This window comes from Lagopus muta, chromosome 7, assembly GCF_023343835.1.
Source record: "Lagopus muta isolate bLagMut1 chromosome 7, bLagMut1 primary, whole genome shotgun sequence".
In the NCBI taxonomy this organism is placed as follows: domain Eukaryota; kingdom Metazoa; phylum Chordata; class Aves; order Galliformes; family Phasianidae; genus Lagopus; species Lagopus muta.
In genome coordinates, this window is record NC_064439.1 from 37,406,412 (window position 1) to 37,429,159 (window position 22,748).

At 39.4% G+C, this 22,748-nt stretch overlaps 1 long non-coding RNA gene across 1 annotated transcript in view; it reads left to right on the forward strand.

Annotated features, from left to right (window-relative positions):
- The window catches only part of LOC125696114 (uncharacterized), a 30,689-nt gene extending 15,881 nt beyond the window's left edge, over positions 1 to 14,808 (forward strand). Inside the window, exons 3-5 of the long non-coding RNA XR_007378189.1 lie at positions 9,933 to 9,995; positions 11,437 to 11,558; positions 14,404 to 14,808. This is a non-coding gene — a long non-coding RNA (uncharacterized LOC125696114). The remainder of the gene's footprint in view (positions 1 to 9,932; positions 9,996 to 11,436; positions 11,559 to 14,403) is intronic.
- Positions 14,809 to 22,748: the final 7,940 nt, after the last annotated feature.

Below are 22,748 nucleotides of genomic sequence, written 5' to 3' on the forward strand. Positions count from 1 at the left end.
AGCTAGGGAGGCAAACATTTGAATTTTTATGAATAAACATGTGACTGCAAGAAAGGAATGTAGAGCATGGGATAGTAACCTTTATATTATTAGTATGACTCTAACTGCTTATAACTGAAAGTGAAGATGATGAAGTACATAGTTGACTGTAAGAGCACAAATAGATATCAGAGGATGCTGTTGAGCACTGGCACAAACAGAAAACACTGGTTTGCCAAGGTGAGCAACACTAGTACAAGGTTACATTTCCTGTCATGTGCTTGCCAGGCTGAAGCCCTTAGGCTAGTGCTCTAGAATTTGTATTGTTTTCTTTCTTAAGCAAAGTGAAGTGAAAATTTTGAGTGAATAAAACAGGGAAGTACATTGTGCAAATACACCAACCCATTGGTTATGACTGAAATATTTTGGAGCATGGGCTTGCCCATTTTCTCCATGATCAGGAGGAAACAGTTGTGTTCTCTGAACATCCTGCTTTGCTGATGCTGGAGCACTGAAGGTGCAGCTGCTTGAAAGTTTATCATGGCATTACTGATGCCATGCCTCAGAGGGCTCTGGAAAGCTACACTCGGAAAGGAAGGACTGTGTTCACAGTTGAGAGTGCAGATGGGTCTAGCCCCAGGGAAACACCAGCACAACTGCATCTTGCCTGTGCCACTTCTGTCACTAAAATGCATTCAGAATCGCAGAGGTGCAAAGGCTTATACACACTCATGTGTTGTGAAAAGCCTTTGGGAAAAACTACCTTGCTAGAAGAATGAAGACTAGCGTATAACATTTGTGCTGCAGCACTGCATTGAAGCCAGGCCTTCTACTGTGCAAGACACTTCCCAAACCCGTGTGGCTGGCTGTGACTCTGACAGCTGATGGCTGGCACTTAGCATGTCCTGGCTGCAGTCGGTTCAGGGTACAGGCTCTTCAGTATAAGCAGACCAAAATATGTTTGTTTTTGGAGAGGGGTTTGTACTGACCTATGTTCCCTGTTCTTTTCCACATGAATAACTTCTCCGAAGTCTCTTCCTTTATTTAAGAAGTATTCCTAACAGGATTTCCCCTAAGTGGGACCATATCTGGCTTTCTTGCAATTATCTGATTAAGGCTGTCATGGCTTTTCTGCTTGATTATAATGCAGTGAAGTGTGAATGCAACAGGGTACTAAAATGATTTTTTTTTTTTTTTTTTTTTTTTTTTTTTGCCAGACAGAGGCATTTAGTGATCTGTGGCAGGTATTGGCTTCTGCATTGGGTAATTTTAGCATGCCTGCAGTCCCTTTACAGATTCCATTGAGACTGCTCTGCTTATTTGTTGATGTTCTCTTTACTATAATTTGAAACTTCTCCTAGAAAACAGCTGGTTGGAAAAGCTCAGTTGGAACATCTTAATTTTACAAAAGGAAGGGTTTTATAAAAGCAAAAGTATTCAAAAATTATGGGTTTGTTGACATGTAGAAACTCAACAGACATTTTTATTGAAGAGGTTGATGTGGCACAAAGCGTTTTAGAAGTCTAGTGATAACTTATAGTTCATTTTGATTTGAAAACATTCTGAAAAAAACATCAAAATGAATATTTCAGTGAGTATAAGTGAATATTTTTTTGAGTTTTGTATAGCTATTTTATCTATCATTTTATAATTTTCATTGCACCTGTTCACAGGGCATTTTCTTGGTAAGTAGCATAGCATGTTTTCAGTCTGCTTTGTTAAATCATTGTGGTGCTAACTTGTGAAGCATTTTCAAACATTTTGATAAGGAGTGTGGGACAAAGTCATGAATATAAGGACATTTGTGTATGACTACTGAAGACTCTCAGTGGCCATTCTAATAGTTTGTCATAGCTGCAGAATAACTCTTACAAGATTCCATCATGGTTAATGCATATCCCACAAAGTTTGTTAAGTCCTGGGGCATTTGTACTTCCATCATGTTAATGTAATATAATATCTCCTGGACTATACTTGTGAACAAATCCTCCAAATGTAAGTGCTCTTTCTGATGACTTGGACAGATCATGTGAGTTCAGTCTCTCTGCACTACATTTTTTTTTCTCTTTCTTAGTGGTGATTGATTCTATGGGTTTTTTCATATTTCTGCATTTGAGATTGCATTTTGGAACTGGACAGTCTGAGATTTGAAATCCGTTCTTGTGTTTAGAAAAGCAACTCTGGAAGAGTTTTAGTTACTCATATAATCATATATTCCTGTGTCCTGGCACATTTATCCCCCAGTGTTCTGAAGGACAAGCTGCTCATTCACTTATTTACTTCATTTTACTTACATGGGAATAGGCAAACCACTCTGTTGTGCCTCCAGTGGCGTCTCCAATTGCTCAGGACTTGACAAGGCACTGCTGTGGAAGGGAGGTTCTTATTCCCAATTTTACCAGGAGCTTCAGCGTTGGCTGTGTCTTTAACTAAGATGTTTTACCTGTTATGCAGTAGCAGGGTGATCCTGGCAAATGTGGTGTTTCAGGCTTGCTGGTGGCTGAGGTAATGTGAATTACTGTGTTAGCACTTACTTAGTGGCTTCCAGTTGCACTGGGAGGAAGACCAGAGATAAATTCTTTAGTTGGCCACCTTAGCTGTTTCTCTTTAAAAAGAAGTTTTTTGAGTACCCAGAAGTATTTAGCATTCTTTCCCTGAACAAAGGAAAATGAAATTGACTGATGCTGTTCATCCATTCCTTGGCACCATAATTTTTCTGTTCCACCAACTTGGATTTATTTAGGGATCATGTCAATTATACGTATATTTGTTGCTTATTTTTCTTTTCATCTTATCTATTTCTGGTCTCCACGTGAATTTGCAGCAGTGTTGCCTGGAAAGCACGATTACATGTCCAATTTTTTTTTTCAATAAGAGGAAAAATAATACTGGGCAATGGAATTACTCCAGGGAGGAACTTAGCCTGCTGTCCTGCTATTGTTAAAAGCTAGCTGCTGCTGTAAAGCACTCTGTGACGACTGATCCTCATGCCTGAGTGGAGGAAGCTGCTCTGCATGCAGCAACCTCCCTGAGCCTTAGGGTAGAAGTGCCATAGCAATGTATCTTCTGCTGGGGAAGCATGGGTTGTGTATTCATATTTGGTGCGGGGATGTGACCTGTCTGGTCTGGTACAGCTCCATCTGTGACTTTCCATTGCATTTACAATGTCCTCCAACAGCTTGTTAAACATGTCACATTGTTTTGTGGTGTGAAAATTCAGGCACCCAAACATGACAGTTATACAAGACATTTTGCAGCTTTCCAGTGCCATGTCACTTCTGTAGTTACAGGCTAGGTGTTACAATGAAATCCTAGTTAACAAGGCTATCACTTAACAAAGGAATGTTGCAATGAACAAATGTTGCAATTATGGCCTTATATTAAATTTGTTTACTTGGAATCACGGAATACCTTCAGTTGGAAGGGGTGCACAAGGATCATTATGTCCAACCCCTTCTCACACAGGACTGCCCAAAACTCAGAGCCTGTGTCTAAGAGCATTGTTCAATGTTCCTTGACCTCCAGCAACTTGGGGCAGTGACCACCCACCCTTGGGAGCCTGTTCCAGTACCTGACCACCCTCAACCATTTCCTAATATCCAAGTTCTTGTTTTGCTAAATCCTTTACCTGGCCAAAAAAGAAAACAAAAACAGTGTACATATAACATTATATTTGCCACCTTTTAATATGTTTATTAATTTTAAGACTCTCATCTGACCTATTCCATCATAAACACTTTATTGAGCACCAAGAAGAAATTTTAAAGATTGCATTATAATGAAATATAATCCAGTCTGTTCTTCTGGATGGGGCATTGAACAACCTGGTCTATGGAAGATGTCCCTGCCTGTAGCAGGGGGCTGGAGTGAGATGACCTTAAAGGTCGCTTCCAATCCAAATCATTCTATGATTCTCAAATGGAAATTCAGCACAAGCAAACTTAAGAGAAAGAATGTTGGCTACAGTAGTAATTAAACTGTCCTTACAGATTTCATAATTTTCAACTGATTTTATTTCTGAAAATTTGGCTTTCGGTTTGTATTCCAAATTAAATTTCAGCTGAGAATATATCCCTAAACTTTTACTGTTATAAGGACAATTAGAATTTTTAAAGAGTTCAGACTTTGATAAAAGTTACGTGATAATTATAACTATAAATTATATACCAAATGTGAAATATGAATGCAATTTTGGAAGATATTTATTTTAGAAAACAGGAATTTTATTTTGTTTTTACAAAGCTTCTTAATTTGACTGACCTGGATACGTACCAGCCAAATTTCTTATAAGAACTGAATATTTTAGCTTAATTTAAATGATTCATTTTCTGTTGTCAAAAATTAATATTACTTTGGTAAATGACTGTTTTTAGATGTATGTTCCACTCATCTCTTCTTTAATTATCAGTGTATATAACATATAGTTTACATGCAAGTTATTTTTGAAACTTTACACCTATGTTTAAATGTGTGTAAAAAAAAAAACAAAAAAAACACAAAAAAACAAATCCAAAACACTTAAACCTTTTCAATTGAAGTAAAATAATTGAAAGTGATCATTAAGAAAAGTTTTTATTGGCTGGACCAGTGGGTTTTTTTGTTTGTTTGTTTTTTCCAGTTCTATTTCTCCCTTCTCAGCTAGCAAGAATGCTGATTCTCAAAAGAACAACCTTTGTTGATAAGCTCGAGTTGTTCTTCTGATCTTTTAAAATCCCATAATACTGATTGAACCCTAAATAGAGCAGTAATATTTCTCAGTATCTCATTGTAGGTAGACATAATGATTCTTAATAATGGTTGGGGTTGGTGGTTTTTTTTTTTTTTTTTTTTTTGCTCTTTGAAGATTCCTTCTTGTCATATGAGTGATAGGAATTTCCACTTGCAAACAAATGAGTTTGCTGGTAAAAGTAATTGTTATTCTCCACAAATGGGCAAATGCCACCATGCATAGAGAACAGATGATTTCTTCTATGGGGATCTGTTGTCAGTACAGATCTCCACTGTCATAGCTTCAGTTGGAGCATCAAGTCTTAGACACTGTAACTTCACAACTTCAGTTAAAAGTCTGGCAATCCTAGTAAGCTTGATTCTGATAATATATGAATTCTTTACAAAAGATGTATGTATCTATCTACAAAAATAAGATGAAGTTTTATGATTTTTGTAAGCTTGTTTCTTTGTTGGTGAAGTCTCTCCATTAATTTAGTGAACCTCATTTGCCTCTGCTTGCGTTTGGCTTGCTGAAATCACAACTGATGCTTACCTGCATGACCTTCTGTAGGGACAGGCCTTAGTGGGAGGTTGCACTCAATGATCTCTGGAGGTCCCTTCTGACCTCTGCAGTTTTGTGACACTGTGAATCTCTGTGGAATTTAACTGGATTGGGTTTCTATATTTGGTGGCAAAGGGACAAGCGTTAAGCAGACAATTGTTACAGCAAATTTTACCTGTTAGAAAAGCAAACAGAGTCATTAGTTCCTCCCTCTCTTTCTCTCTTGGGAACCACAGTTGCTGTCGTGTTCTCATCATGCCAATCACCTTATTATGAAAGGAACAGACAATGATGAGACCTTAATTTCTTCTCTTTGTGTATTTACTTTAAACTTGTTTCCTACAATGGCCTTCACAGTCTCCCAGGACAAGAGGAAGTTTTTCCACCAGGAAATGGTACCCTTACAAGGAAGGCAGCTGTTTAAATAAGCTGGTTTTTTATTTTCCTTTTTTTTTTCCTTCTCTTCCTTGCCATTCATGTAATATCTGCATCGCTTTATTTTTGATCACTGTGAAAAGATGTTTTGACTCCAGTTCCCAAATGTACCTATGTTACAGACAGAATGAAAACACAAAAAACAGATATTACATTTTTATTGTATATTGTGTCCAGGAATAAGCCGGAGTTATTAATGGTATTTGTTCTGGTTATAGAATTAAATCCTATTTTAATCTAAGTCAGGAGAAGGGAAATTAATACTGTTTGTTCTGAAATATGGTACTGTTCTCAACACAGCTGGGAACAGACTGGAAGTTTTCTTTCTGAAAAATAGTTTTCTTACTACATATTACCAATATGAATTCAATTTGCAGAGTAGCTGTAGTCCCAGAACAGTACAGTCTCAGAAATAATAGCTTTCTCCTTTCCCCTTGCCAATCTCTACTCCAGCTCATGCTGGTGCATCACAATGTGTGGTGCAGAGATGCCTCCTCCCTGCACCAGCACAAAGTGCTTTGTCTATAAATCATGAAGGAACAGGCTGTGCTATCTAATCTCCTCTTTGACCTGGGTATCACTGTAACCACAAGGGACCAGAATTTGCACTCTCTCTCAAACAAGCATGAAAGTTGTGTGTGTGTGTGTGTGTGTGTGACCTCCAGGCTTAACAAACTCAGGCTCACTTGGATGGGTTTGTTGCGCAGATCTTCTCCGTTGTTGTCCATTCCAAGACAAAGGTGATTACATGAGAGGGTCAGACACCGAGCCGGCCAGGGACCTTAGCTCAGCTCCTCCAACATGAGCTCCTGCATCTTAAATGAGTGAATGATATTGTTTCTGCCTCACTGCTTTAATCACTGGTGCAGGTTTGGAGTGAGACGTGTGACTAGCATCCTGGAAAACCTCACTTCTGAGGTATGGCACAACACTTTCGAATTTGTGGGCTCAGTTAGGGAGCTCACTCTCCTAACTTGTGGTTGTTGATTACCCACTGAGAAATCTGTATGCCACACAAGTGGGAGAATCAGTGTCTCCTGCCTCTGCTCGTGGGCTGTTCAGCCTTTCTTCTTCTCCTGCCATGCCTGCCAAGTTATGTTCTGCTGAACTATTGCCAGGAAGACCTCTCCTAAGATGGCTACTTTTTTCTCTAGGTCCTAGTACCCCTTTATGATTTCTGGGCTTTATTTACCCTTTCAGTGCATTTTACGTGTCGGTCAGTTTTGTTGGTCTTCTCTTCATTCTTCCTAATATATTCTTAATATTCTGAGTTTTCTGTTTTCCACTCCTTTTCAGTTTGCCTCTTCCATATACACTTCATCCAGTTTTCTATCGTCAAATACATCTTCACCTTATGCATTTATCCAATTATTTATGATACCCAATTGGCTTACTTTACTGTCCATATTTTGTGCTCAGTTACAATGATATAAATCTGGAAGGAATGCTCTGTTTCTTATCCATAGGTAAGCATCTAAAAAATGGGTAACTTCACACTGAAAACCTCCTTGTCCATCCGTATATTAAAAACTTGGTGTTGCTCATTGCCTTGAGTGATTTTTGTTGAAGTGATCTAAGAGATTGTTAGGAGGTAAACTATTTTCTTCTGCAACATACCATTGCTGTTAGACCCAGATGATGACCAAACATCAATGATCTGACCAGGCTTGCTCTGAACACATGGATTTAAAACATCATTCTGTTTTCTATTACTGTTGCCATGTTCAGTGATATAGGTTAGGTTAAACAAGTTATGATTAAAATATTAATTGTTGGCCAAATCCAGCCCTAGTGGCACACCTAGTTTATGCTAAGACTGGATTGAGTCCAATATCAATAACAGTGTACCTTCACAGATGTATTTTAATTAAGAACCATAATAAATGTATTGCTTGTTTTCTTTCCTCAACAGCATAAGAAAAGTAATTATGTTTTGAAGCTAAATCAATTGACTGGCACATATGTTGACAGACTTAGTGCTAATTATGCAGTTTAAGTATATCCAAAATGGAAAAGAGTTGTAAACTATGTAAGTAACTCTGAAAGTAATACCTTGTATTTATTTTCATGAAAGCTACAACATATACAAAGAGCGTGATAATGTTATTTGATAGAGAAAGTTTTCAGCTACAAAGCGCTGTTTTTCAACGTAGTCACCACCATTAGCTGTGCATTTTTGCCAGTGATAAATGGGAGCCTGTGGGCCATGATAGTGGAGGTAACACACAGCCACTTTCACCACTGCTGAAACACACCACCTACCATCTCACTATACTCACATCCGCTGTTTGGTCTCTATAAATGTTCAGTAAGTGCTGATGGATGTCAGTGGGTGCCATTTTTTCTGCATGGAGGAATTCAGTTCCACACCTTTGCTTCATCTGCATTTTCATGTCAGAATGCCTGACACTTTTAGTAAAGCTTCCATCTTTTGGACCTTGATGCTCTCAATCCTGAAGTCGTCCATCACTCCTGTCATAGAATCACAGAATGGCCTGGGTTGAAAAGATCATCTAGTTTCAACCCCCCTGCCATGGGCAGTGTTGCCAGTCACTAGACCAGGCTGCTCAGAGCCCCATTCAGCCTGGCCTGGACCATCAACAATTTGGTCAGCGATGCTTGGCAGAGCAAATAGCTGTCTAGTGTTCTGTTGGGGATGTTTAGTCTACTACATGGAGCAGACTGCAGTGAATAACTTCACATGACCCATGTGCCACAGGTAGTGACACATTTCTTAGTCCCAGCTCTTGTTGGGCATTGTGTACTGCTTGCACTTTTCTTTTTAAAAGCTTTTTCAGAATTACACCACTGAGAGAGTTTGAAACCTTTTCTTAATTTACAGTCTGAGGTAGTCAGGCTTGTTTTATATCCTTTTGTTCTTGGGCCATTACAGCCTTGCTGCTTTATTAGATGCATAATTGCTGATGTTTATTCATGCCTTATTCATCAAGCTCTTGTATCTCTGCCCAGTCTTCATTGTGCTGGTGTGTATGCCAAGTTCTTTTGGAGATTTCTTCTAACAGTCCTATTAGCTTTTCACTGCACTTCTTACAGCTCAAGCTTATCTTTGCTGTAGAGTCTTTTATTGCTATGGGAGGGGTAAAGTGAAAGGTAATGCTACTGCCAGTAGATACGCATGTGTGGAGCTTTATGCGTGTAGTGTTTAGGACTCTGGTCATTGTCCTTGTATACTTTGCGAAGTTAAGAATGGCTTGAGAATAGGCTGTAACAAAGTGAGCTATATTTCTGCTGGTTGCTTCTAGATGTTAGGTCTACTGTTGCTTAGATTCAGAACAACTGTGATGTGCACAGGCTTGGGAGGTTTGCATTTACATCAAATACTCAATCTTGCTGAAATCATTCAAAACACACAGTCATTCTGATCTCTAGGTATTACTGTGACACCCTCAAATGTGGTCTAGAGGATATATCATGCTTAAAGGGAAAATCGTGTATATGTGAGACTGGATTTGAAAACAAAGGGCATACACATGCTCTAGGGAACTGCTTGCAGGCAGTTCCCTTTCAGTACTGCTATCAGCACGAGGCTATGATGGTGAGCAAAAGCAGCAAAACTTTCAAAAGCCTTTGAGGACTTGTATGGTGGAAAGCCAGGATGAAGATTCAAAGCTGTTCCTCCCACTGATTTGTGAGGCACTGCCACATTCTGCTGTTTTGCAATCAGTTACACTACAAACAGTAGAAATTAGTCTCTGCAGAGAGCCATGCTGAGCATGCTAGCTGCTTAAAGTCCCTTAATAATATTTCAGGAGTGTTACTAACTCTCTGCATTGGGATGACTTTCATCTCTTGTGCACTGGAATGTGGAGAAGGAGTGCAATCTGGAGAGTCAGAAAAAGCCTGGGCTGAGTGCAAGTTCCAAAGCCCTGTTGAGCAGCTGTCCTCCAAGCTGCCTGCTGCAGTTCTCATTGCTGTGCACTTACCCTTACCTGCCCTACTGCTCTTCCCTGCTCCCCCGCAGACCCAAGCGAGGGTGATGCTGAGGCAGAGGAATGTCTGTCCTTCTACTGCAGATGTCGGGGTTTAAAAGTGGTCTGGAAACAATAGGGTAAATTTTTAGCAGGGTGCATTCAGAGAGTTTCCATGAGCACTATGGTCATAGGTGGGAACTGTGGGGTTCTCAGACTCCTGAGTTACAGCAGTCTCTTAATTCATCTCTAAAGGCTTTTAAAATGTGGGGATTGAAAAAAAAACTGGGTGGGACGTAATTATGGTTTTTTTACAGATGCTTCGTATCTCTGAGGACAGCAGTAACAGTAAGGGAGGAGAAAACAGACAAAAAATAATAGTGAGTATTAAGAAGAATTTGTTGTGTTGTTGTTTTGTTTTTGTTTCTTTTTTTTTTTCTTCAGAAGAAAGTGCAAATATTAATTTAACACATTTTCTCACTTGATACTATTGCTACCTGATCTGCCTGTCTATATATGTGCTCCAGAAACAGATTTATTTCTGCAGAAAAGTATTTTTGTATTTTGATAATAAATTTTTTTTAATGAGTGACTCCCCAGGACCTAGATCTTATGATCTGATTGATTTAAATGCTTGTATGAGACTCTGCTTTTGCTGTCTGGCAAAACAGATAACATGAATTTGACTCTGGAGCCAAATAAATTGAAGAATTCCACTAAATTTTCCTGAAGAGCGAAGATGGGTCTTGAAACAGTGAATAATGCGCACTTAGGACAGGAGATGTAAAACAAATGAAATGCTTATGAACCTGGAAAGCTTGCAACTGACAGCAGAGTCTCATGTCTGAGAATTACCCACTACATATACTGCCTCATATATGCCTCTGCCCCTTTGGCAGAAACTTTAAATCAGTGTGTGTGCATGACCGTATGTCCTTTTGCCAGAGGAATAATAGAGAAATATAACAAATGGAAAGTAGCCATTGGCGCTGTTACAGTCGGCAAGCAGTAGGCTTTAGCGTTTAGGATGAAACATCCCAAATCTGACACATAGGACCTGCAGTAAGTTCTAGAAGATTTGGCTACTGTATGTAAAATGTTGATCTGAATAGGAGAGCTGCTGTCATTATTTTGTTCCTTAGGCACAAATGGTTCTACAAGAACATCAAAGTAAATTGCCCAGTAGCATCTATGCTTGAGCAAGCTCTTTTGGTGAAAGTTCTGTAATAAAGGGGTTTGTTGACAGCAGTGGAGACGGGAGAAGAAGACAGATCTGAAGGATCTCATATTTTGTGTTTGTTTTATGATACTTTTCCTCTTTTTTCATTCTGTGTTGGTTACGTAGGATTTTCTTTTGAACAATCTTCTTCCTAGATTCTGTTTGTTACTGGAGAGTGTTCTTGGCTGTCATCTGCATTTTTAGCTTAAATGTAATGGTAATAGAAACATTGGAACTCTGCCTTTATAAACGAAGAGAGTTCTCTGAAGGTCTAAGCTTTAATGCTACAGCCATTTTAAAAACTCAGTTCTAGCAAAACTTATTTCTAGATAAATTAGTAAACCAAGCACCACAAATTCCATGCCTTGCAAGTGATATCAAGCTGTTTCTAAAGAACATTGTTGATACTGATCAGGAAAATGACAATACAGAAGAGCAAGAATGTTTCTTTCTGTTTTTGCAATCAGTGGCAAAATTCTCTGACCTTCAATGGGAGAAGGACTGGCTCAAATGTTATAACAGTAGCGATACCAACATAGCAAATGCATAATAAAAAAAATAAATCCCAGTGGTTTGTTTGATTTCATTTCATGTCTCTCCAGGCATATTCCAGAGAAACAACTTTACTTTTTCCACTTTAAGTTGAAGCAGTGCATTGTTGAAGAAAAGCTAAGCCGGAATAATTCTTCACAGCTCATTTTTACAGAAGAAACCCAAAACACAGGTAGATGCTCTTCAGCAATTTTTCTACTTAAAAAATGGAAGAAGAGTAACGCAAAAATATTTTTTTTCCTTAATTTCTAATCATTTTCCTCATTATTCTTGGGCTACTTTCTAATAGATGTGTGGTTGCATCAGAAATACCATCATTTTTTAGCCAAGATCTGTGAAATACTTCAGTCCTGCAGCATCTGTGTGCAGAAGGGATTTGAAAGGAGAGCTAAGGTCCTGAAGTCCAGTTGCTTTGTTTAGCAAGATCTGTAGGACACTTAAGTCTTTTCTTGAACATCCAAGTGAAGAGCCTTGTAGAACATTTAATGAGAGCAGCCAAAACTGGGTGTATTGGGCAGTGCTTATTGCATGAGTTGGATAATGTCTTGTGCCTGCTGTAAGGAAGCAAATGACATGATCTTTAGGGCTTAGGTTAAAAGTCACTGAGGAAAACAGAAAAGCAGCTTTTTAATGTGATGAGCATGAGAGACAAGATGAGGTTCTTCATTGTCCTGGAAAGGATGTTTCTATTCGTTTAGTTTGTGTATGTGCTGGATCAAACTTGCATCTTCTGATAACCACAAATATCTCTTGTTTCTCCACGGGTCCATGTCTCCTACCTAGTAGCAACAGAGAGTATCTGACAGGAATTGTGGCTTCCTTAGAAAGGAAAGTGTGTAGAAGCTCAGGAAGATTCCATCTGGTTGATGCTGACAAACTAAGCAGGGGAAATACTGTAGGAAGATGGAGATTATAAAGAAGATATACTTGGAGATCAGGAATGTGAAGGCAAGGAACAAGGCTAAATATAGTGAGAAGGCAGTTTGCTATGGAGTTCAAGGCTTGGTTCTCCTGCTGCTTTCTTTTCTGGCTTGTCCACATGCTCTGAGCCATTGTACCTTCTGCCATCAGTGAAGGTTTGATCTGTAGTGTTGAACTAGATCAAAAAGCCCTCTTTACCTGTCCTGTTTTGAGGATGGCATTTGAGCATTTTTCTTTGGAAAAGGAAAGAAACTGCTGTGCCTGATCCATGGGGGAGAAAGTGCTCTATGAGACAGTTTGAGAGTTGTTAGTTGTTTTGGCAACCAATATTAGACATGGCCCATAATTACTTCAGTTGCTTTAGAGGAGCGCAATTTGCTTTTAATTACTGTGTTAGCAAATGTATCAGTAGGGAAACCAAAAGGAAAAAAAAAAAAAACTTGCTGAATTTCTTTCAGTCCTGTTCTTTTTGACTCTAGGAAGGCAAAAATATTTGGACAAAAAGAAATTACTTTCTAATGAGTTCCCAACAGACAGGGATTGAGAGACTGAGGGGAAAATAGCTACTCTAGGTAGCAGAGAGCTGCCTTCTGGAATACTCCTACAAAGTGGAAATAATAGCCTCTTTCCATTGTAATTTTAAAATTGTACCTTGGTGCTGTTCTTGTGATGCTTTGTGATAGATGCCAAGACTGGAGACTGTTCTGCTCCAAGTGTGAGTCAGATAATAAAGCAATTTCTGAGCTGTAGCAGCATGGCACCTTTTCTTTTGTTTCCTCTGAGAGATACTGTAATGCTGCATTATCAAGATTCACCCTTGCAGCGCAACATTTTATTTTTAAATCATCCTTTAAAATAATTTGTGATTCTTGAAGGGGATGTCTTATCTCCCATCATAAACAAGTCTCCTCAACAATCTGAAAAACGAAATGTTGCATACATTTTGTTACCTTGAATCTAACAAAGAGAAGAAATTCAGTGGATTTCCTGACCTCTTAATCTTCTCACTGAGAAACTGTTCTGAACACTAATGAACGTTAAATTGCTGTTGCCCTGTTGGTGTGTAGCACTTCAGTCAGCAGTCCTTCCAGAATCAATAGCGGCAGGCAATTGGCAGGCAATCTGCTGTGGTTTCTCCAGTGTTTACTCTTAAAGATAATACCTCCAATGCTTGAAAAATGAAACAGTTCATTTCAAAGGTGGCAGAGCTGGAAAAGCTCTTGGAGAAGCTTTTATAACATGTGAAATGCGCAAAGCCATGTGAGTTGCATTTTAGCCTCCCTGCTGCCCGGCCGGGCACCGAGCTGCAGAGCGAGCGTGGCTCTGGATGGCAGCCGTGTCCCTGCGGCTTCCCCAGTGAGCAGAGCACAGAGGGCTGTGTAAGTGCAGCTGTCAATAGGAATCACCGAAGGAGGAAACGAGCTGGCTGAAGTGAAGGCAGGCAGCAAACGATGATAAAATCTGAAGACCTTGTTTTAAAGTGAAATGCTTCATGCAGCCTGCTGTACTGCAGTAAACAAGATGGCCTGGTTGTTCATGCACCTCTACATTTTCCTTAAAGGAGAGCATTAAACCAGCCAAAAAAAAGGCATTTCCAAACATATTTGCAGTGGGGCTGACTTAAGATTTCACACACTTACATAACTCTGGTATTTCCTAATTTCTTGATACATGGTTTTAAAGCCACAACAGTCTCCACTCAACATCATTTTCGTGTATTTGTAGAACACATTTTCTGTCAGGGGCATATTTGTTAGACTAGCAGTTCCAGCTGAAATCTCTACTGCATCACCCCTAAGGAATAGTTGCTTTTTTTTTTTTCCCCCTATCTGACAAGTTTCAGCCAAAATGCTTTGGCTGATTCTGAGTTCAGGGAAAGATGTGTCATTCTGTAATGTTAAAATTTGTGACAAGAAGCTCTAACACTTCACAGAATTTGGAACTGGAAATCAATGAGAACAGCATGGGTAGAGGAACTGGGAGGCAGTGGCAGGGGTGCAATGCTGTAGCTGGGGTAGAAGGCTTGATAGGTTTTGGTGCACTGGTGTATGTCACTTAACTCTATTTTTTCTTTTGTATAATTTTTTTCACTACAGATTCCTCAGTCTTTCTATGTTGTCTACCTCCTTGCTCAAATTATGCAGATAAAGAGAGAAAGTGTGTGGGCAAAAGAAAAACGAGAGGCCAGGAGCCTGCGTGGCACTGGGGAAACCCAGAAAGGTGTGACCTTTATCTCTGTGCTTTCATTTTCCTGCTGGAAGAAAGGTGCAATCATCTTTCCTTGTAGAAGTGTTGTGAAGATGCATGTATTCAGACTTTGCAGAACTGTAGGAATAAATGATAAAATATTCAGTTTGGATTTGTGGTTTAAATAAGGCCCGCGAGCCACTGATTGCATGCTGTAAGTAGAAAGAGGTCTTCACTGGGCAAGGCCAGCACCCAGTGGAAGACATAGGAAAGGAGCATGTACTTAAAAACCACATCCTAATGCACAAATAAATAAAAAATAAAAATATAAAAAATAGCCTGCTTTAAGACTTCTTGTGCATCAATTGTTCTTGCATGTCTCAGTTTTACAGTGCCTGATTTTTCTTGTAGATATTTTATAATTTCCATACATGGACTAGATGATCTTGGAGGTCTTTTCCAACATTGGTGATCTGGTGATGAACTATAAGGAAGACATCTGTAAGCACATGAATAGAGTGGAAAAAGATGAATAGGGCAGAAAAAGCCAAATATATTGGCTGACTCACATGCATCAGGTGAAAGAATATCTCAGGACTTTGGTTCTCCTTAACCATTTGAGCAATATCTGAAGAAAAAGATTTTGGGCAGAAGAACAAGTTCTTCACTACTTCTTAAAAATATTCAGTCTTTCCCTCAATTTCTTTTCCACCATCTGGTATTTCATTCACTTTTGCTTCTACTCTCAGGGACCCTGATTTATTTCTTTCAGTAGACAGGCACTGCTGAACATCTTCTCCCTTACCTTGCAGAGAAACTGTGCTCCTGCTAAGAGAGAGTTGGCAAGGCAATGCGGGAGATGAGTCCATTTAAAAATACATCAACAAAACCCAAGAAAGTAAGAAGGAAAGTAAAGGCAGACAACCACTAATTGAGTACAGATTGCAGTCTCTTATTTCAGTTTTGCTCCATATTCAAGCTGAGTGGTGTCTTTTCCTTGATGTCTCTTCCTTTCAAATATCCCAAATATATTTGTCATTGCTGCAGGGGCAAGCCAACATCCTAGAGACTGTGAAGGTACAGTGAGCATAAAGATGGGAAAGATTTAGCTTTCTGTCTGAAATGGATAGAAGCTCTCAGCTGCAAGTGCCAGTGCAGATAAGATTGCAAGCTGTGTTTGTGTGCAAATAGGTGGCTCAAAACTGGTCATGTACATTTGTATCTTATCTCCAAGATAGCCCTTCCCTCCTGCTTGCCAGGGACAGCAGCAATGACAGCTCTCCAGAGGTGTATCTTCAGCCAGCAATGTCTCAGGCTTCCCTGCAGTACAAAACCACCTGTGAGAGGACACAGGATCTGGACTTCCATCTGCATGTCTTCCTGGGACTGTACACGGGCACTGTTAGCTAGTGAGTCTGTTGCTCCTAAACTCTTGCTGCCCCACTGCCCATCTGAGTGCCTGGAGGGGGCTAGATGGGGATGCACAGTCCTCAGGTCTGCAGATCATAGAGTCATAGACTTGTTTGAGTTTTAAGGGACCCTTAAAGGTCACCTATTCCAACTCCCTGTGAAGAACAGGAACACTTACAGCTGGATGAGGTTGCTCAGAGCCCTGTCCAGCCAGACCTTGAATATTTCCAGGGACGGGGCATCCACCACCTCCCTGGACAACATGTTCCAGTGCCTCACCAACCTTACTGTAAAAAACTTTTCTAAATCTCTGAAGTCTAAGTCTCCCCTATTTTAGTTTGAAACCATTCCTCCCTGTCCTGTCACATCAGACTTTGCTAAAGAGTCCCCTCTTCCTTGCAGCCCCCCTTTAGATACTGGAAGGCCACTATCAGATCACCTTGGAGCCTTCTCCAGGCTGAACAGCCCCAGCTCTCTCAGCCTGTCTACATAGGGGAGGTGTCCCATCTCTGGGATCATTTTTGTGGCCTTCCTCCAGATGTACTCCAATAGGTTCACGTATCTCCTCTAATGAGGACTCTACGTCTGGACACAGTATTTCAGGTGAAATCTCACCGGCACGGAGTGGAGGGTCAGTATCACCTAACCTGACCTCTTGGCCACTCTTTTGATGCAGCCAGGGATATGGCTGCCTTTCTGTGCTGTGTGGGCACATTGCTGGCTCACATTCAGTTTGCCATCCACCAGTATCCCCAGGTCCTTTTCAGCAGGGCTGTGCTCAATCTTTTCATCCCCCAGCTTGTATTGTTAGTGGGGGATGCCTTTGAATGAAGCTGACGGTGTCTGCCACTTACTCTCTGTTATTTGACACACTGAAGTTTTGCTAGGAGCTATTAAAGAAATTGTTTATCTAAAGCCCATATCTTGAAGTTTGGCTTTTAAATTTTTATTTAGGTACCTCTTTAAATACCCTGATATGTTTAACTGGAGCACATCTGGATAGCACTTCTCACAGTGGGGTGTAGTTTCTTGACAAAAAATGCTCTTGCTGTACTGATGGATTGTAATGGAGAATTAAATAACTAGACGATGGTTAGAGAGAAAACCCCTTTTCACTTATTGCTGGCAGAACAGAAATCATATTGTGTTTCAGTAGCAGAAAATTTCAAAGATCTTTTGGAGCTTCACCTTGCAAGCAATTAGAATGGTGAAAAAAACTAAATAACGCACTGACTTAAGGGCCTCAGGATCATATTCTCAAAAAATCCATTACTGCAGATATTGATTGCTCATGGATAAGCATCTGGCAGAGAAATGAAAAATAATTTGCCTAAAACTGTGCTGTGAGAAGGGAACAATGAGAGGAGTGTCAAGATCTGGAAACCTGAGGGCCTTTTTATCTGCCTGGATGTATCCATTACCATTAAGTTGTTGTTTAGGTGATGGTAAGTGCAAGATGATTCTTGATTCTTTGATGATTCTTACACAGAATAGGATATTCTCCTCTGGGTATATCTGTGGTCTCCAGCTCAAGACAAAAAAATTCTGGTGTTCTGGATAATTACACTACTTAAGAAGATGTAATGAAAAAAATGATAAACCAATGAATAGCAAGAAACACACCTAAGTGTTCTAGCTAATGTTAACAGGCTGAAAACAGATTTTATACTCAAAATTTGAAAGAGAGATTATTTTACATACCTGCCTCTGAAAGCAATTTTAGAGGAAAAACAGGATCATTAAGCATGAAAAATGTCACCTAAAGGCCTGTCATCTCTCTCTGAGGCCTGCTGTTATGCAAGACCATATAGGACAAGGGGAAATGGTTTTAAACTAAAGGAAGGGATATTTGATTAGATGTCAGAGGGAAGTTTTTTACTGAGAGAGTGGTGAGGCGCTGGAACAGGTTGCCCAGAGAGGTTGTGGATGCTTTATCCCTGAAGATGTTCAAGGCCAGGTTGGATGGGGCCCAAAGCATTCCCAAAGCAGTCTGATCTGGTGAGTATCAGCCCTGTCCGAAGTGTGGGGATTGGAACTGGATGATCTTTGAAGTCCAACCCAAGCCATTGTATGGTTCGATGTCCAGAGGAAGGCAACAGAGCTGGTGAAGGGTCTGGAGCACAAGCCTTATGAGGAGAGGCTGAGAGAGCTGGGATTGTTCAGTCTGGAAAAGAGGAGGCTCAGAGGAGAGCTTGTCGCCCTCTGTAACTGCCTGAAGGGAGATTGTAGTGAGATGGAGATCAGCCTCTTCTCTCATGTAGGTGATAGGACTGAAGGGAATGGCCTTATGTTGCATGAGGGGAGATTCAGGCTGAGCGTTAGGAAATTCTACTTCTCTGAAAGAGTGGTCAGGTGCTGGAATGGGCTGCCCGGGGAGGTGGTGGAGTCGCTGACCCTGGAGGTGTTCAGGGAACGTTTAGGAGTTGTGTTGAGGGAGGTGGTTTAGTGAGAACTATTGGTGATAGGCAGATGGTTGGACAGGATGATCTTGAAGATCTTTTCCAACCTTGGTGATTGTATGATTCTATCATACTATTGATTTCCCATCTTCTTAGGTACACAAATGTATAAAGACTTCTGGATTTGTCATATAAAAGACTTTGTTGGCCAGAACCACTTTTTTTGCCTACAGATTTTTATACACATAACATTGGTTTCCTATTATGCTTTTCTTGTAGCACTTATTAAACAGCTGGAATTTATGCTGTTCCTGAGGGCAGTCTGTTAAACTGAATCATTCCTTATGGGCTTTCACTGAGAACAATGCACCATGTTCAGGCTTATTGTCAATTTTGAATGAACATAAACTAAATCCAGTTTTGTGAATGTCTGCTTACAGAGTATAGACATATTACCTGTACAAGGCCCTTTGTCTTTTAAAAAATGAGATTAATCTTCAGCTTAAAAGCATCACAAGTAACTGGTATACCCAGATGTACATACTTGCTCTGCTGGATGATTTAATATTTTTTTTTAATAGATCCATTTTATTTGTCCCTTTTATTGGCATGGTGAACAGAACTCCTTCTTGATGAGATAGTTATTCCCCTTGTGGTTTTGACTGAATTATTTAAAATTAACTTGCTTACTACAGTAGCATTCCAATATTGTTTTATATTTATGTCTGCTACTCTTATTTTGTGTTGTACTATTCATGCCTGTAGTTGCATTCTCAGTTGACATAGTGACTTTCCTGGCTTAAGAATACAAGAAGATCAGTGTTTTTTAGCAGAAGTTTCTTTGTAGATTGAATGTCTCAAGCACTGATCTAAGGTGTCACTCATTAATTCTGAATGTGTGCTGCTGGTAAAGCATTTAAAGCTCCTCTGTACTGTAAGAACTGCTGAGTATTTTAGAAGCGCAAGAGGTAGAGGATTTCTAATCAAAGTCTGTTTTACTTCCCTAATTTTTGGTGGCAATGCTGATATGAATCTTGTGTTGCCGTTTGATGGGATATTTTTATACATGCAAGAAGGCACAAGGCTATTTCTTTGGCACTAGTTTCAATATTAACATAAAAAATGCCACAGCCTTTCTGTCTGATTCAAATGATTTCATTTAATCAAGAAAACGCTATGCTGTCCAGGCCTATAATGGCCATGTAATTGCAGTGAATAGAAAAGACAATTTCAAAAAATAGTTGGTTACCATAGTTTTTTCAGTAATCACTTGGAAAAGTGATAACATATGTTAAAGTATTGCCTCATTGCCAATTAATGGCATCATTAGGTTTTACTGGGAAGGCCCCGTGCTGGTTTTGTTTCTTATGCTCTGTGACCTTGGATATGGCTATGATTTTGAAAGTGATCTCTACATTTGTGTCTTAATTTTCATAGTTCAGTTTCACATGTGTGGGTTTTGGGTCTGAAAGGTGCAAAGTATTCAACATGCATGAGACATTGGGTAGTGCCTCTGTAAATTAACCTTTTAATGCTGGGCATGGCAAATTTTCTTTGTTTTTAATTTTACCACCAAATTTTACCACCAAAAATGCATTTTTAATTGACTTAAATCTGTTGATGTCCTTGGCCATTTATTTTTAGCAGAGCAGATAGAGATTTGCACAGTTGCTTGGGCTATGAGGGTCTACTCTTCTGTCTAAGGAAGTGTGAACCTCAAACTCCAGGCGCAGTGGCTTGGCCATTGCAGGGGGAGGAACAGAGGCATGAAGAAAAGTGCTGATGAATGCCAGCAGCATCAGATTCAGTGCTGTTGTGCCTGTGGGACTCAGACTAGAAAACCCTGCAAAAACAGACATTCCCCAAAGCTCAGGATGGAAAAACGTTGTATTTTGTCTTGTTGTACATATCTTATGTCAGTTCTTAGTGCTGCTTTTATCTGATGGATTGTGGCAATGGCTTATAGAAAGCCCACTAAGTAGCTGTTATGTATTTTTAGAATCATTTAAAATGTTTCCTTCATACAAAGAAAAATCCTCTTTCTTTTTTTAGGCTTTCATTTTGCACTCTAAATGTGTAACAGAAGTTAAATAGGAAATGTGAGTCATTTTGTAAACAAGTAAATCACAGGCAGCTCCATTTGCCTTTTTCTGCATTGTGTTCACATCAAATTTGCATTGTGTCTTGTATCAATTCACTCATAGTTTACGCTGATAGACTGTCATTCTAGCAATAATTAAAGAAGAGCAGAGAAGTAAGTTTGTGCCTTTGTGCTTTTAAACTAACTTTTATTTTCTGATTTATTTCTCAGCCTTAAACTCACATACTTGCTATTGTGGGCTTTTTTTTTTTCTTCTTCCACATGAAATGCTTTTTGAAACTCACAAGCTCATAAAAAAATAATAGGTAGTGATAGCTGCCTTTCATTCTTTATTTTATAAGCCATTTTTAAATGAATGTAATATTTGAATTGCAAACTCAGCTCTTGCCTTCATCCACGGAACAATGACAGTGGCAGACAGAGAACAATGATAATATTTCATCAAAGTGCTTTAACTCCAGCCCTTTCGGCTTATCTCCCAGATAACAAGGTAGGACAGTCGCTGTTATTAATTAGACAATATTTACAAAACCGAATGAAGATAAAAGGCTTTGGAGAACTGTGCAGTGCTATGGATTATTAAAACTATGCAAAGCAAAAGGTTGTCTTTGCTGTATGCATTTGGTAGCAGCAGAAATCCCTGGTTCCTCTAAAGCACAAACAGAAACACCTGGAGCAAGCCTGTAAGTTCCTCTTGCTCACAGAGAATCAACATAATGAGCAATTTTTACTTCCTGGAAAAAGATTTTAAATTTATCTTGATCCTAAAAACATGTATGAGAAGAGACATTCATAAATATGTCAAGAAAGCTGGAAAGCCATGCATTTCACCCTACCACTGCCTAGCTTCTGCAGATATAGAGAATAGGAATATTCTGTAGGAATAGAGAATGCTGAGCCTGGGAGGTGGTAAGCATCTTGCTCCTTTTCTCCTAAGAACAAGAACAATAAATAATAGAAAGTAATTTCTAAAAATCTGTCAATCTGAAATGTCAAGAAGTTGGCAAGAACCTAAAAAAGTTTCTTTTAGAATATTAAACTCTAGAAATGTTATTTAATATCAACCCATTTGTTTTACCCAGTTTATTTAGTGGGAGATGTGCCTGTGCAGACCTTATGCTCTCAACTGGGGAGAGGGGATCACCAAGCACAAATTCTCTTTTTCCGCTCTAAATATATAGTTAATACTGTTTCATGTTCCTTTTATTTTTTTACTTCATATTTTCCTTAAATAAAGACAAAATAGTTCTTGTTGAAAAAAATAAAAAAGTGAATGCTTTGATTTAAAAAGTGCTAAGCAAAAATGTGTGGCTGAAAATCGCTAATGCTTTTGTCATCCATAACTAAGTTCAGAATGATTATTTTCTGATTTTCTTTCCTAATCCTCAAAACAGTATATTTCTACATTAAAAAAACATATATGAAAAACCACCCAAATCAATTTTCACATTACATCATTTTTAATACTTTTAACCACATTTATTATGAAAATGTGTAACACAAGATATAACTTAGGTCTGAAGAGCTGGGTGCTGTCACAGAACATCCTTGCCTATCCAGTGGGAGGTGAGTAATGTGTTTCAGGTGGGCTGCTCTATCATGACCTGTGATGTTCTTTGATGGTCAAACCCGTGTGGCTACAGGCTGTAGGCTGTGGAAAGGGGCTTCATAGATCTGGCTACTGCTGTGGTATGTCTTGTGGTGCTCACGTTACACTTCCCTGTTCAAGATCATTTGCTTCAGACATTTGTTTTCCTTCTGCCCACAAAGATTTTGCATGGAAAGCGTTGCATGTAGCAAGTCTGCCAGCAGAAATATCTCTGATGCCAAAGCAAGATGTTGCTTAGCCTGTGTGATGCTGGGCAGGGAAATTAAAGGGTAACAGATTAATTTGTCTCACTCAGAACTTCAGTGTGCTTCAAGACACGAAGTAAAGGACAAATTCTGAAGGTTACTGAACATGCTTGGTGCCCACTGAAGTCAGTGGGAACTGCAGCTGCTTTGGACACTCTAAGAGCTGACCTGAATGAAGTACAAATGTCAAGCATATCAGCTGAAAGTCTTGAGGCCCTAACAGCGTTACACAAAGTCTAATTGTGTTTATCAGCAGAGTGATGCTACATCTCTTTTGCTGTTGATTTAGGAAATCCAACTTTTCATTGACTCAACAACAGCTTCGAATGCCCCAAGCACTTAAATAAATCTAATCACAGGAAATCCTTCCTCTCCATCATTTCACTTTCATTAATCCTCCTTAAAGTACCATCTCATCAGCAGAGTCTAAGGCAAGCGTATCTTGCTTCTTGCCGTTAGCAGGGAGCAAATTACACACAGGGGAATGAGA